General features: G+C 24.4%; 1 long non-coding RNA gene across 1 annotated transcript; it reads right to left on the reverse strand.

Annotated features, from left to right (window-relative positions):
• Positions 1 to 2,705: 2,705 nt before the first annotated feature.
• LOC145833245 (uncharacterized) lies at positions 2,706 to 6,122 on the reverse strand. The gene is made up of 3 exons (XR_014369754.1): positions 5,671 to 6,122; positions 4,674 to 4,811; positions 2,706 to 3,839 (listed from the first exon to the last, which is right to left on the reverse strand). It is a non-coding gene; the product is annotated as an uncharacterized LOC145833245 (long non-coding RNA).
• Between the last annotated feature and the right edge of the window lie 9,676 nt (positions 6,123 to 15,798).

Below are 15,798 nucleotides of genomic sequence, written 5' to 3' on the forward strand. Positions count from 1 at the left end.
CTAAGTTGTAAAAAATATTTCAGCAACGAGTGTTTTTTGTAACATTTTAAGTTAACTAAATAAGCTTAACTTTTAAATTGATTAATTACTAATTTTGTAGGCTCTGAACAGCGTTAATTAGCATTTGCTCTAGAGTCTAGAATCTAGATAGTCCTAGCAAAATTGTCCAGAGTTTTAGTTTATAATATAAATGAAGAGACAGATAATAACATAAGTTTATAAAGTAAAACTTTTTTTTTTCAAATGTCTGTATAGTAATGTAACCATTACAACCAACGAGTTTGATATAAGTTATAGCACACACTTGTAGTTTACATAAATATAAACTTTCGTTATTGTTAAAAATGTGTTACCTGATTGCGTAGGGGTCTTAATGATGGCTTTGAAACCTCTCTGAGTTGAACGTTGCAAGATCGACAAATTAGATTACAAAAAAATGTTTAAAATGTCAAAATGATTTATTTGTAATCATTTTAGAGTGAAAAAACGTTATAAGTATGAAAATGATAACATATAACATTTTAGTTGAAGAAAATTTTGGATAATAGGTTTATAGAACAACTTATGTAATGTGAAATAATCTAACTAGTCAAATTTAAAGATTTTTTTTAATTAGTTTAAAAATTAATGAATGCGTTTTAACTGTAGTTTTTTTCTTTGTTAAAACATGATAAGGTCTCGAGCCACTCTGTTTTGTACAAAATAGAGATCATAATTTATTGTCCAGCTATTTAGTTTACTTGTATATCCAACGCTCTTATTTGTACTACAACAACTTAATCAACCTGATCAGTAAAAAAAAATCCTATTGTAAATGAAACGATAGATCTTTATCAGATTTAGTTCAATTAGAACGTAGTTTTGTAAAATTGTATAAAGATTTTTAAAAAACAGTAATTAAAATTCTACTAAAATAATCATTTAATAAGCACTGCTATGTAGTGAAAAGTAAAATTAGAGCACATTTCAAAGTATTTTATATAACGAAACCTAATTTTAATTATTTTGCTAAGCTGAAACTTATTAATGCGTCTTGGGTCAGAGATTTTATTGCAGTACGTAATCCGACCCTACTCTAAACAAAAAAATAGTTTTTACTGTGTTCTTGTTTTAAAAGTATTAGACAGATGTTTGTAATATAAGAGTTTTTTTAATGTATGGTACGCTGACAAACATGAATAGTTAAAATATTAAGATAGATCTAAAGTAACTTAATGTCACTAGTTTCCTTAATATTTTTATCATTTTCAACGGATAAAAATAATGTGTGTATAAAATTATTGTAAAGAGTTGAGAAGGATCTTAATAAAATTATTTTATAAAGATATACCACCTTGATATTTCGTACACATGAAACTACGTTAATATTAGAGATATGAAAACAACTTAGTCTCAAAAACACTAAATTAAGAAAAAAATTATTATTGCCCATTTTACACATTGGCTGTAGTTTTAAAATTTCAATTCAAATTTTTTAAGTACAAGTTTAATCTTAGTTAATACTTTTTTGGATTATATATTTCACAAAGTATTTAGAAAAAATCATTATATGCAACATAATACTAAAACTTTCTTTTTTGTTAATTAATAAATAACAATCAATACATATATACTTTTTTGAACTACTACTCAAGAACTAATATTTTTAAAAACTTTTAATGTCTTATTAATACCAAAGTCTCTTTTGTATGTTTCTTTGGACTCTTTTAAACTTTACTTCAACTTTTATGCGAATATTTTGCATGTGAATAACTCTTTTTTTTTAATCAGGAGCTATTAAAAGGCAAGCAAACATTAGAAAAGTTTCTTTCTTAGTATATCTTATATAGTTATTTGTCTTGACTCAATTTACTGGGATGTAAAGATTATATATATAGTATATAAAAATTAAATGTTTTATAAAAAGTTCTGGTCGATAGTGCTCGACAAATTAAATTGGAGGTAAATATTTATATAATTATATAAAAACTATAATTTATACAGCTGTTTCACACATGAAATGTAAAATTTCATGTGATCCTCAGTAAGTTACAGTTTATTATAATAGTAAACAGAAATTTAGATTTTAAAATTTTGTAAAACATTTTTCCAAAATAACCTTTCTAAACTTTCCTAACAAAGCATAAATTAGCAATCACAGCGTATAATTTCAAATTCAGCTAATCGTACAATAAACTGTACCATTACTACGTCACGATTATTATAAAAATTTTAAAACTAAATTTCTGTTTACTATTATAATAAACTGTAACTTACTGAGGATCACATGAGATTTTACAGTTCATGTGTGAAACAGCTGTATAAATTATAGTTTTTATATAATTAAATAAATAGTATAGTATATATATATAGATTATATATATATCGATTATATATATATAGTATATCTTAAAAACTTTCCATTTGTAAAAATTTTAAAGTTGTTTTTATCAATTTAATAACTTAATAAGTCTATAATGTAACTGTAAGTCTGTTTTTTACAGTTTGATTTAATCCTATTTAAATTAAAAAAAGTTTATACTACTAATACTTATACAGCTAAATTTATATTAAATCACTCATCTTGCTAAAATACAGCATGGTTGCTTCAAGTTTTGGGTAGTAGCCTAATTTTTTTTAATAAAATTTAATTTTTAATATAAATCTTATCTTAATGTTAAACACAAATTAATTATATAAATAAACTTTTTTGTTTTGATTTTTTATTTTCAATTGTTAAGAAAAATCAACTTATAATCTCTTTTCAACATTTAGTAACTCAAAACTTTGAATAAAAAAATTGTCCTTTATCACTTCGAATATCTAAATACAAATTTAGTTTATTAGTTAAAATAATGTAATAACAATGTAAAAAAATAAAAATTTATCAAACATATGTAAATCTTCTCATTAAACATTACTTAAATTTCTGAATACCAAACAAGTTTGTTATCATCCTTAACAAAAATTCAAGAATACTCCAGCTAGTGGCTTTAAGAGTAAACTGTCATATGCGTTTGATAATTCAGTTAAATAATCTAATTCAGATTTCGTAAAATACATTACTTTTTAGTAGTTAAAGATATATGATACTGCACTTTAGCGGTTAGCAGCATAGTTATAAAAATTAAAGAAATTTTATGCATAAAATAAAAATGATTTTAGCCATTTGTGGAAAAAATAAGTTATATAATTATATTTTAAAGTTTATAAAAGTTATAAATTTGTTTTATTTTATTAGTTGGAAAACTTGTAATGAAATCCAGAAAAAAAATAGTTAAATTAATTAAAACTTCAACATGATGAGATTATTTGTGAAATGAAACTAATTTATATTTGATCCATCAAGTCTATACTAGTTTTAAAATTTTGGTCAATTATTTTGATAAGTTCGTCTATTCCTGGCAATCTTCCAGATTGAATTTTTGACCAAATAGTTTGATCATTTATCATAATTTCAAAAGCTCCTGTTGAAACTAAATTTGATTCAATTGCCCCACCAACAAAAAACAGCATTAGACAAGCATATATCTTGTTCTCTGATGCCCATATATAAAATGAAGGTGTTTCCATTCCCAACATAGAAAAAGGGTTGCTGTTAGTAGCAAGAAACAAAATCATAGCAAATTTAAATATGGTGATAGCTGAAGCAATGCTGCTTTTTAAAAAAGGAGGAGGGTAGTTAGCTCCTTCCACTTTCACTTCCGAGTAGCGCTTTTGGATGACATTAGCATACTGCTGGAAAGCTTTTCTGTAACCTCAGGAGTTACATATTAAAAATTTGATTACAGGAACATCATAGCTTTTTTTGAGAGTTTTTTCAGTTGAATTGGTTACTTCAGCAGCATTTCTTGTATAATCTAAGTAAGAAGTAAACAATGCTGTTAGTAATACAACACCATATAAATTTAAATTCGTCATTCTGTAAAATTGTGGCAGTTTAGTTTGAAAACATCCTAAAAAATAATAATTTAAAATGTTAAAACATCAGTCTATGTTATTTTTTTACAAAAAATCCCCTTAATTCTTTAGATATATATTAATACTTGCTTTTTTATAATTAAAACAAAACTATACAGTTTTATGGAAAATTACTTTTTTTTTAAAGTACTTGAGTAGTATAAATTTGTTATACTCAAGTCTTAATTAATTAGCTTCCTTGAAGTATTAACTTATAGATAAAATTGTATTTCACTAAATATCATTTCAATGATACTAGCTCTATTTTTAAAAAACAGGGTTGCCACTCATTGTTTCATCCTGATTTTTTTCTTTTCAAATATTAAAAAAAAAAGTATTTTTTAACTTTTCCAAGTTTATAAAATTTATCTTCTTTAACAAAAAGATTATAAAAAAACAAAATATTGAAACTAAATCTCATTCAAATTTCGAAAATAATCTGTCCTGTGACTAATCAAAAAACCTAAAACTCTCCTGAGTTTTTCATTAAAAAAACAAAACTATCATGAGTCAGCCTGAGTTTAAAAATAAAATTTAAGATATCCTGAGCTTTTCAGAGTAGTACTGAAATTCAAAAACTTCAAAACATTCTGAATTATCCTGAGTGTTTGGCAACCCTAAAAAGAAACAGATAAAATAGTGAGATTAATTTAATCAAAAATTAAAAAAGCACCATTTTACAACTTATATTAATGTGTAAAAGAAAAACATTACAAATATAATGTTTAACTTACAACATCTGCAATTTAAGAAAGTCTAAGTAAGCACTTTGTTAAAATTTAGAGCAAAAGAAATGCTGTCCATGTCTTGTTTTCTATATCTGCTCAATCTTTACACCTACTTGATTTAAGGCCATAGTGGGTCCACCTTGACTTTTACAAAATGATGTTATTTTGAATTGTTTTATCTCAGCTATATGAAAATTTTAATCAAATAACAAAATTCAAAGTAACTTTTGAGATATAAGCGATCAACGCTGGTGAACTTAATAGGTTCTTTATAGAAGCAAATTGAAAATACAAAAATATTTCACTAAAAATCTAAAAATACAACTTTTTTTCATTTTACAAAAAATATTCTTAAAATTTTTACAGTAAGTCAATAACTATTATTTAAATTGGTTCAGTGCAAGAATTATTTTAACTTTTAAAAATAAAATTTCATTAAAATAAAATCACTTGTTTTTTTCTGTTGTTTTTATCAATCTAAAAATTTCATTTTTAAATACTTTTAAAATCTAAACATTAAAAAATGTTTAAACTATAAAATCAATGTTTCCTAATTCTATATCCTAAAGCAGGGGTTGGCAAACATATAATTAAACAAATATATTTTGATTTTTTCTTCTTTTGGTCAATTTTTTTTTATTGTTGCAATTTGGTTATTTTTTATTGTGCAAGAAACCTTTCATAAAAATTTGAGATCAATAGCTTAAATTAAGGATAAGATAGATTTCTAATAAATTTTAAAAATTACAAGTAATCTGAAAGTGAAAAAAATGTAAATGTAATCCGTTATGTATCAAGAAAATTTTTACAAAAATGCATCAAAATTTAATTATTTTTTTTGTAGTCTGTAAAAACTGACTTAAAGTCTATACTTGTAGCTTTCATGTGTGAGATAACTAATATTATTTTTTGTAAAAATACCCTTACCCTCCTTCCCTTATGCCCATAAAAACTTATTTTATCAAAACTTTATAAAGTGTTAATAAGTAAAAAATAAACTCACAAGCAAGTACTTGTCATGTTATTTTTGTAAAGATGTGGCATGACGGTGTAGGGGTCCTATAGGTGGCTTTAAAAACTCTCATAGATGAAGTTACAAGATTAAAAATCAGTGGTGAACATATAAATATATTAAAACTTGTTTTTTCATGTATAGTACAATATATGTTGTTGCTTTTAGAGTTTATAAAGGTGCTTTGTTCTTGGTTCAATTACCAATTTTTCATTAAATTAAAGATTAATTAATGGTTTATTAGATAAACTTGGCAAAGATAGTTTCATAAAAATTTCATAGAATGGGTAGCTTGAGAATTGTGCAAATCATTTTCATTATGTAGCAAATCATTTGCATATTTGCTGAGTAAGAATATTTTTTAAAAGGTTTTTTTTTATACCCCTATCCCTAACCTACCTTACCCAAACATTAAAAAAAAGTTTTTGTGTTTAAAATTAACATAAAAAATAGTTTTTTATTTTTGCTTTTTCAGCAAATATGATGTATGATTAAATAGATTAGCACAATTTTCAATGAGCGTTAACTTGGCTCGATTACCATTTTTTGCAATTTTCAAAGAATGTCTAAAGTTTAGATCCACCTATCTTCCTTATCCTTTGAGCTAACTAAGATTTTTTTATGAAGAATGCTCTCATGGTTGCCATTGATCAAGCTGAGAAAAATTTTCTGACTTTTTCCTGACTTTTTACAAAAATTTTCCTGACTTTTCTAAACCAGTTTTACTTATATAAATTGTTCACTTAGTTTAATAAAATAATACCCAAACTATTTAATATAAAATCCTTAAATTAAAAATCAATTAAAAAAGAATATACTTAAGTAACTGTAGATAAAAGACATGAAAAAGTAAACTATATATCTGTTGTATAAAATATTTCCTCTTATCATTTAGTATAAAATTTGTAACAAATAAATATACTCTTATTTACTTCAAAAACTTAAGTTACTCTACAAAAAATACAAACAATAAGTAAAATTAATCTTGGCATATACCTCTCTTATACCTTAATTTATAAATTTAAACAACTTTGAAAAAATTATAAAAAGGTAAAATATACACATTAACTTGTTATATAAAATACTAAACTAACTGCTTAGTTATAAACAACCCAATTATTTAAACAAAAAACACTTTGATTCTAAAATTATGCTAGAAAAACTTTTGTGTTTATATCAGTTTCACTATGGAAGTGTCCTTGCTACAGATCATCAATACTAAAAAGCTTACAAAATCTGCTTGTTCAAATAGGGTACTTGTTCAATATGTTAATAGAAAATTTTAGCAGTTTTATAAAGGATATTTTACTAATTTATACTAGGTGAAGGCATTGGAAATAAAATTAAATATTTTTTAAATTTATAGGAAAATTTTGGAATTTTTTTTCTGACTTTAAAGGACTTTTAATTAATTTTTACCATTTGAAGGCTTTGGAAAACAAGGAATTTTGTAAATTTAAACTGACAAAATCTGACTTTTTTTTAAATATTATCAAATTTCCTGACTTTTCCTGACTTTTTTTAAAACCCCCCATTTTTTCCTGACTTTTCTTGACTTTTGTCATTTTTTTAAATTTTTCCTGACTTTTCCTGATTTCCTGACTTTTCCTGACCAAGTGGCAACCCTGCGCTCTTTTGCCTATAATTAAAAAAAAATTGGATTGGGGTTTGATTTTTGAGTGAGGCCCGTTAGAAAAATTTTTTTTTTTTTTGGAATTTTTACTCAAATGAATGTTTTAGCCAAAAGATTTAATTTATTTATTTTTTTAGTTATTTTAGTATTCTTTCTTTGCTGCGTTCTCAAAGATTGTTTTTTTTTTTTAACTTTAATAATATATACAAATATGCCTGATTTCAAAATTCTTTAATTTTCTAACAGTCACTTAGAATGAAAATTTTTTTTTTAACTTAATTTTGACTATTTTAAAAAATTTAAGCTTTTTTAAATATTGAAAAAAAAGGACAATTTAAAATAGTCAAAATTAAGTATATTGAACTAAGTATAAAAAAAACTTATGCTACAGTGACCATTAGAAATTTGAAGATTTTTGAAATTTACAATCAGGCATATTTGTATATATTTTTAAAACATTAGAAATTATGAAAAAGAAAAAACAATGACCCTTGAGAACAAAGCAAAGTAAGAATATTAAATAAATATTTAAAAAGATTATATTTTTTGGCTATAACATCCGTTAAAGTAAAAATTCCAAAAAAAATACATTTTTTTCCAAGGGGTCCCACTCAAAAATTCAAAATCCAATCCAATGGAACTTTTTTTAATTAAAGGTAAAGGAGCGTTCTCTATAATATAAAAAATCTTAGATAGCTTTAAACATAAGGAAAATAATTGGATCTAAAATTCAGACTTTTCTTTTTTAATTGCAAAAAATGCTAATTGAGCTAAGTTATTATTGTCAATTTTCAAGCTACCAAATAAAATTGTTTTAGTATAAATCCCCGTATAAGGAAGTTTAAAATTTAAAAATTGTATCAAAGAAAAAAAAGATACAACCATTATCATTGCAACTGACAACGAGCTTTATTCTCGTACATTATTTAGCTTAAAAAATAAAAGTTCGACTTAGTTTATAAGTGAACAATAAAGCGTAAAACATTGTATATAAAGAGTTTTAAGCTAATAGTTAAACAATCTTTAAAAATTAGAGCTTATAACTAAGAAAAAGTTGTTATCAAAACAACATTTAGATTTTAGAATGTAAATCTTTATTAGAATATAAATTAATCTTAAAAAAGTAAAAAAAGACTTATGCAGTTTTACAGTTAAAAATAAATAAGTTCATTTAAGTAATTTTTTTTTTAATATTTAAAGGAACGAATAGAGTCAGAAACTTGAACTAATGTTAACAAGGTTAAACTTTTAAAGTTAGACTAATAGACAAAAACTAAAAAGACAAAATGCAAAAATTTTTTAATCAGTACTTCTTTTATCTTTTAAATGCCCTAAAAAATACGTTAAAAGGTATAAAATTGGTGTGCGACTCAATAACTAAAATGTTTTTTTGTGCATCAAGTCTTAGGATTTTTATCGCTTTTTATTGTCGTTCAATACACTATATATTTTTTTCTATTTTATTTAAGAAAAGTTACAAGACTACATGTAAAATTGTAACTTAAAGCACTAGTGTAATATATTTTAAACTACTTATATTCAGATCAGACTGGACTGACCTTTAATTATTGTAGCCAAACATGTATTTTACTTTTTATGCAGAAAAAACTAAAACGAATAAATTTTATTCACTTACCAACCGGATTTTCAAAAAGGATCCGGTCGAATCCAGATATTTTTCTCAAATTTATATCTGGCCATGTCCAAATCCGAATCTTAATTTCAAATTAGGATGCGACCGAATCCAAATACTAGGATAGGATCTAATAGATCACTAGTAATTTTTTTACTAATATAATGTGCATTCAGCTCATTTAGAAATCAAACAGCTGAGGATTATATGCAAAAGCGTATATGAAACAATTGATCCTTTTCTTTTTTTTTTTTTTTGAAATTATACGTTCTAACTAATTATAAATATATGTTTATATACATATTAAAAGTTAAAGCATATACTCTCCAAAAATTCTAGAGCTGTTATATTGCTTTACGCATACCCTTGGAACTAAAATATTTAATTAAGTTTTTTTAAAGAATAACAAAAATACACACCGTGGCGTGTGAAATTAATTTGATTAAATTTAAATAGCCTGTTCTAAAAACACATTGTGCACAAGTTAAATAATGATTTGTTTTGTGTTGCTTGTTCTTATTTTAAAATTTTCTTTTTATAGTTTGCTGTTTTTGTTATTGCTTTAAACTTTTTGTTTTTTTAGATAAATAGTTTGGTCGTGATAGTAAAGTTGATCTCTTTCTTTGCTTTTGTTTAGCAATGACTTCTTTTTAATATTTTCAATTTCGTATTTTTCAAAACTACATAGCTACATATTTTTGTTAATTTTTCCTTTAGTTCTAGTTCTGCAGAATATCTCCCATTTTTTATTATAGTCTCTGTTTGCATGTATTAGTTTCTATATGTAATATGACAGTTCAGTCCTTTATCTTTAAGTTTTATCGTTACAATTTGCCTCATAATCCCTGCCATTTCAATGTTTACCCACGTAAAACTTTGTTACGTTTATAATATATTATAAGTGCATGGAGAATTTAAATGTTCTTGTTTAAAATTTTGTGGTATGGGTAGTTTGTTTCAAAATGTTGGTTTGCTAAATTAGAGAATTTCTTGCCTATTTTAATGGCTACAGTTAGAAAAAAGTCGGATTGAAACATTTTTGTTTTGACTTTTCAGACGTTATGCTTGTATTTAGTATACTAATTTGAACTTGTGGTAGGCGGATTTGAGGGGAGATAAGTAATTTTGTTTTGTACGGTTAATGATTCTTCGTTTGATATTTCGTTAGTTGTTATAGGTATTGTTTAAAGATTAACTTTGGGTGGTTTTTTTCTTTACTTACATAAAGCATATCTGAATTTGGTTTTCTAAAAGTGATGTATATTTAGCTCTATGTCTAAAATATCTCTTTGAATTAGGCCTGCATCAATCGTTATTTTGAAACTAAATTTATTTAAAAAAAGGTTTTTGCTGTATTTTCTGCGATTCTTTGCGATTTAGTTTGTATTACCGCGAGGCCGTTGTCTCTACAGTTTCCAAATTCCCCGTTATTGGATATTTGATTTTTCAATTTCGTTTAGCAAAAAGAGTCCTACTATGTCGCATACTTCGGCTCCATTGTATTGCTTTGAATAAAGCTTTTATTGTTACAGTTGAGTAAAATTTAGCGATATCGAATTTTATGAATCGGGTTTTAGGGGTTGTTGTTAGTTTAGCTTTTCCATTGGTTTAGTTTTGAGCCTATTATTATTCTTTTTTATGTTGTGTTCTAATTTAGCTTATTACTATATTCAAACTTTATTTTTAAATAAAATGTTGACATTACATTAAAAATAAATTAAAATTAAAGAAATACAAATTCGTGAATAGTATATTCATGATTATTTATTTTGATTTTTTAGAAATACAGCTTGTTGAAATAACTTATTACTAAATTACATTAAATTAAAAAAATAAATTTAATAAAACTTAAGTGTAAGAGTTGAAAGGTTTTAAATTTATTTAGATAACTTTTTTAGGTTAGTTAATGATTACGTTAGCATAAAGGGTTAAGTTAAGGCTCATATTATAAATCAACTCTGTCAAAAACAATAAATAAAAATTCAAAACATTAATTTAAAAAAACCTAATTTTTTGATTAAAATTTATCATTTTTAAATATTTCTTAAATAACTTAAAGACGTGAACTGCATATATGTTTTTTTTTTCACAGGTTGAAATTTTTAGTTAATCAAAACTAATTGTAGTTTATACGCTAGTTCAACTCTAAGTTGTAAACAGCTGTAGATCTAATTGAAGTAAAAATACTAGAAACATTTATCTTAAATACTAAAAAAAATATTGGAAACTACTTAATACTTTAATTTTAAGTTTTTTTTAACACTTTAAGAAACATTGGTAAAGATTCAAAACATATTGTGTTGTTGATAAAAAATTGAAAACTGTATTTGTTTAAAATTAAACTAAAATATATATAACAGATTTTAAAAAATTGTGTAGTCTTGAAATTTTGTATAATAAATATATTTACTAATAAAGTTAATTAATTGTAACCCTAGTTAATGTTCAATTCACTAAAGATTCCTTTAAAATAAAAGTTTAATTAAAACGTTCATAACGTGGTAAGGAGGAAGATGATTAGGTCATCACACCATTTACTTATTTTAAATATTAACTTAAATTTATGTTAAATTTACTAGAAAAAGCTTTTAATTTGTTTTGCATCAATTTAATAACATAGTCATGAATCATGATATTGTAAATATATCTTATTCTCTAGTTGTTTTATATTATACATAATAGCTTTTATTCAATGTTTTTCTATTTTTCTATTATTTTTTTTTTCCAATGACAAGTCATGAACCGAATCAGACACGTAAGTCTTTTGTTGCCGTTTATTATGACAAATATGATTGAATAAAACTTTAAAATATTGAAAACTTTAATGGGCCAGGCTATTGTTATTTTTTATACTTAATAGTAGTTTCTATATAATTATTTTTTTTTTAATTTGGTTTGTAGTTGAAAAAATGTTTCATATAATGATCTTCGAATAGATTTATGCAAATTATACATTTTATTCGCGGCCGGTTTCGGTGGCAAGGGATTGAGTTTCGGTGGCAATATAATGAGTCAAAGAAAAAAACTGAATTCATAACTTTTTTTTATTAATATTTATACCTTGAAATTTATCAAGATAAATTTCAAGGTATAAATATTATTTTTTTTAAAAGCTCTGAATTCAGTTTTTTTTTGACTCATTATATTAATATTAATTCAATTCGTTTTTTTTTTAACTAGTACGAACTTTACCTAATTATACTCTGACATGCTTGAGTTTTCAAGTATGCAACATTTTAGTTTTTGTTTATATTCTTCACGCATGAATAAGTTTTTAAATAACAGTATAAATAACTAACATAGTTATATGCAGTTAAATATTTTATTTTTTGCTTGAAAAGGTCGCAATCTCTTGCCACCGAAACCGGTCGCGAATAAAATATATAATCTGCATAAATATATTTAAATAAGCTATTTACATCTAAGTAAGTTGAGCATTTTTTTAGTTAAGGCAAATAAATATACATATAATGATCTTCTAAAATTATGTAGCCCGCTAAAGTATATTAGTTGCTATGTCCTGCCCGAAAAATATTTTCTCGTAACTCAGGTCAGGCTAATTAACTCGATAAAATTAAAAATAAAAGTTTAAAAAGTAATACGAAAACAGATACCGACCAAAAGTAAGGGGCAGGGGCGTGTCTAGACTTTTTTCAAAGGGGGTTCACATTTTTTTTTAGTTCTTAATTTCCCGCTTAAGTACGCATTTCTTAGGTATGCACTGCCAGTTAAGTACGCAATATTTAGCCAAAAAAGTGTTTGTTTAAAATGCTTTTTTCTGCTTAGAAATAAGAAAAAACAAATAAGTAGTAATGGAAAAAAATTATATATTTTTATTTATTGTACTGTACTAAATTTAGATAAATTAAAATTAAAAGAACCAGAAAAAGTATATTTACAATAAAAATTTTTTTTTAAGTAATTTAAACGATAAATATTTAAATTTTACTAAAAAAATGGTTAATTACCTAGGATGATGTCACACCAATATCAAGCTGAATTTTTATCAAATTCAATGTTGTTTTTTACCATAAATATAGGCTTAAAACTTATATTTTATAAATACATAAATAAAACTTATTTATTATAAACAAATGAAACTTAAATATTTAACTCCTATTTATTTTAAAACAAAGAAAATGACACATAACTTATATACATTACTATACTGTAAAATAAAATCATCTAAGTATTTTAGTTTATAACAAATGAATTTAATTCTAACTATGTATTTATATAGCTTGTTTAAAACGAAGTATAATTTTAGATCAAACATACAAAGCTTAAAATATTGATTTTAAGCCTAAAATTATGGTTCAAAAAGATATTAAACACAATATAATTTCAGCTTGATATTGGTGCGACATCATCCTAGGTAATTAACAAAAAGTGTTTAGACTTTTACAACTAAATTAAAAAGTCTTTAAATTAAAATTAAATGTTTGCCTGATGGTGCAGGAATTCTGATAATGATTTTAAAATCTCTCTGAGTTGAAAATTTTAAAAAATCAAGAACAAAATTTGTGGCTAACACATATACAAAAATAAAACAACTTAAATAAAAAAACATTAAACTAGTAATAAATGATAAAAGAATAAATTGGCAGGTCTAAAGATAATTTTGAAAACTCTAAAAATTGAACTTTTCAAGGTTTTAACCCAGTTTGTTGACACATAAACAAAAAATATAAATTTTAAAGTACAAAAGCTTCACACAACATTATTATATACAGCCAAATAAGTTAATTAAAATCTAAGTGATTATATTGGACATTTTTTAAATAAAATTGTACTTACTAGTTCAAAAACAATACTGTATTAAAAGTTATTTACACTAATTAACAATTTTTAGTGGGAACTAAGAGCATCATAGTAAAAAGTTACTTTAGAAAGAAAATTCTACTTTAAAACTTTTACCTATTATGACGTCACAATTGAAATTTTATTTAAAATTTATTTCAGCTGGGCAAAAAAGAGCATTTTTTGTTAAGCAAACTTTTTTATCTTTCAGTGTTATAAATTCAACATTCATTATTCAAAGTTTATCAATTTACCAAAACAAAGTCAATAAACAACGTTTTTAATGATATTCTAAGGTTTTTTTTTCTTTTTTCTTTTCTTTTTTTTCATGGGGTTCACAGGAAACAGGAAACCAGTCAAAACACGCCCCTGGTAAGGGGTAACAGTAATCGTAAAAAAAAAGTTTAACCAGTGCTAAACTGATGCCGTCAGAAGTGACGCCGCGCAAAGGTGACGCTTAATACAAAATTGTCCCTTTATGCATTTCTGACACCTACCTATATAAAATACTTTAATTTTTCTTTTTAAATACATTTGGTTAATTTGTTTTTAATGATAATATTAGGTTAATTTTTTTTTACTCAATTCTTATAAATACCATAAATACTTTTTGTTAGTATATTTGTCTAAGACTTCAAAAGAAAACTTAAAAAGACTTATAAAAATTTCTTAGTATGTGCTTTTTTTAATAAGACCTTTAATTTAAAGCTTTAAGTTACACTAAATAGTCAATATCTAAATAGTAATATCCATAGATATATTTGCAATAAGTGTAACTGTTCAATAAAACATCTTTTTTTATCTAAAGAAGCTAAGTAATCTCCTTAAATAAGTTAGGATAAAATACCGAAACAAATTACAAAAAAAAATTCCCTGGCAACTCTGCTCAGTATGGTATTAATAAAAAAAGGAAAATTATCCTTGCAGTTTCAAAAACGTTTTAATATCCCCTCCCTACATGAGAATATTTTAATGTAACGGTATTTCGACATGCTTAAGTTTTATATTCTGAAATATGAATTATTGAACTTTTGCTTGAAAAATAAAGTGCACTAAGAAAACTTTGTATTTATATTTGTAAATGGAGAATCTAAAGATAAAAGAAAGTTGAGAAAATTACAAATCAGAATAAATATATAACTTTTATTGTAAAGGTGTTTGTCTGTTTTTTAAATATCGAACATAATTATAAATACTGTTGTTCCTTTAAGTTTGCTTTTATTTACTACTTTGTGATACATAATATAAAAGTTTCAAAACTTAAAAGAATAACAAAATATTATAAAACATTTATTTAAATAATATCAGACTAGATTCAATGAAAAGCCAGCATTGAACATATACTGTTTATTGAACGAAAAAAATAAGCGCTCAAAATATTTGGTACTAAAATCTGGTGCACGAGAAACCGTTCGGTTATCGAGTCGTACACCACTTGGTAACCTTTTAGCGTCTTGTCCAGGACTAAATAGTTAGAAATAGAAGCTAAATTAAGTGCAGTACCTCTGATTTACCATTTACTTTAACAAAATTGAGTAAGTAAGAAGACGCTTATAACTAGTCACCAAAATTGAAAAGACAAAAATAGCCTATATCCCAAAAATATTAAGTTTAAAAAAAAATCATCACTAATAAAGTTAGTTCACTAAAAAATATTTAAATAAATAGTTATAAATTAAATGCGTTTTTTGATATTTACTTAAAAAGAGCTAAAATATCCCACTTTTTAAATGGGGTTTAGCACAGACCCAATAAACCCCAACTAAAATATAAAACACAATTTATTATAGCTGTATCGTTTAGCTATTAAAATCTGTAAGTACTGTTCTTTAAGAACAAAGAACAAAGAAATACACTATGGGCCCGATCGTTCTATTTAGCTAACTAGTAGATCCTGGAACGAAGTAATTTTAGCACTTTTTGTAGTTTAATTAACAGTACTAGAATTCAAAACAAGTGTTATAAATTATTAAGTAAAACTATACTTATTAGTTGAATAAATATTCAAAAATTAGATAAGTTTAAGTACGGCAATTTTTTGCATTTTAAAAGT

This window comes from Thalia democratica, chromosome 1 (assembly GCF_965202585.1).
Source record: "Thalia democratica chromosome 1, ktThaDemo2.hap1.1, whole genome shotgun sequence".
Taxonomy (NCBI): domain Eukaryota; kingdom Metazoa; phylum Chordata; class Thaliacea; order Salpida; family Salpidae; genus Thalia; species Thalia democratica.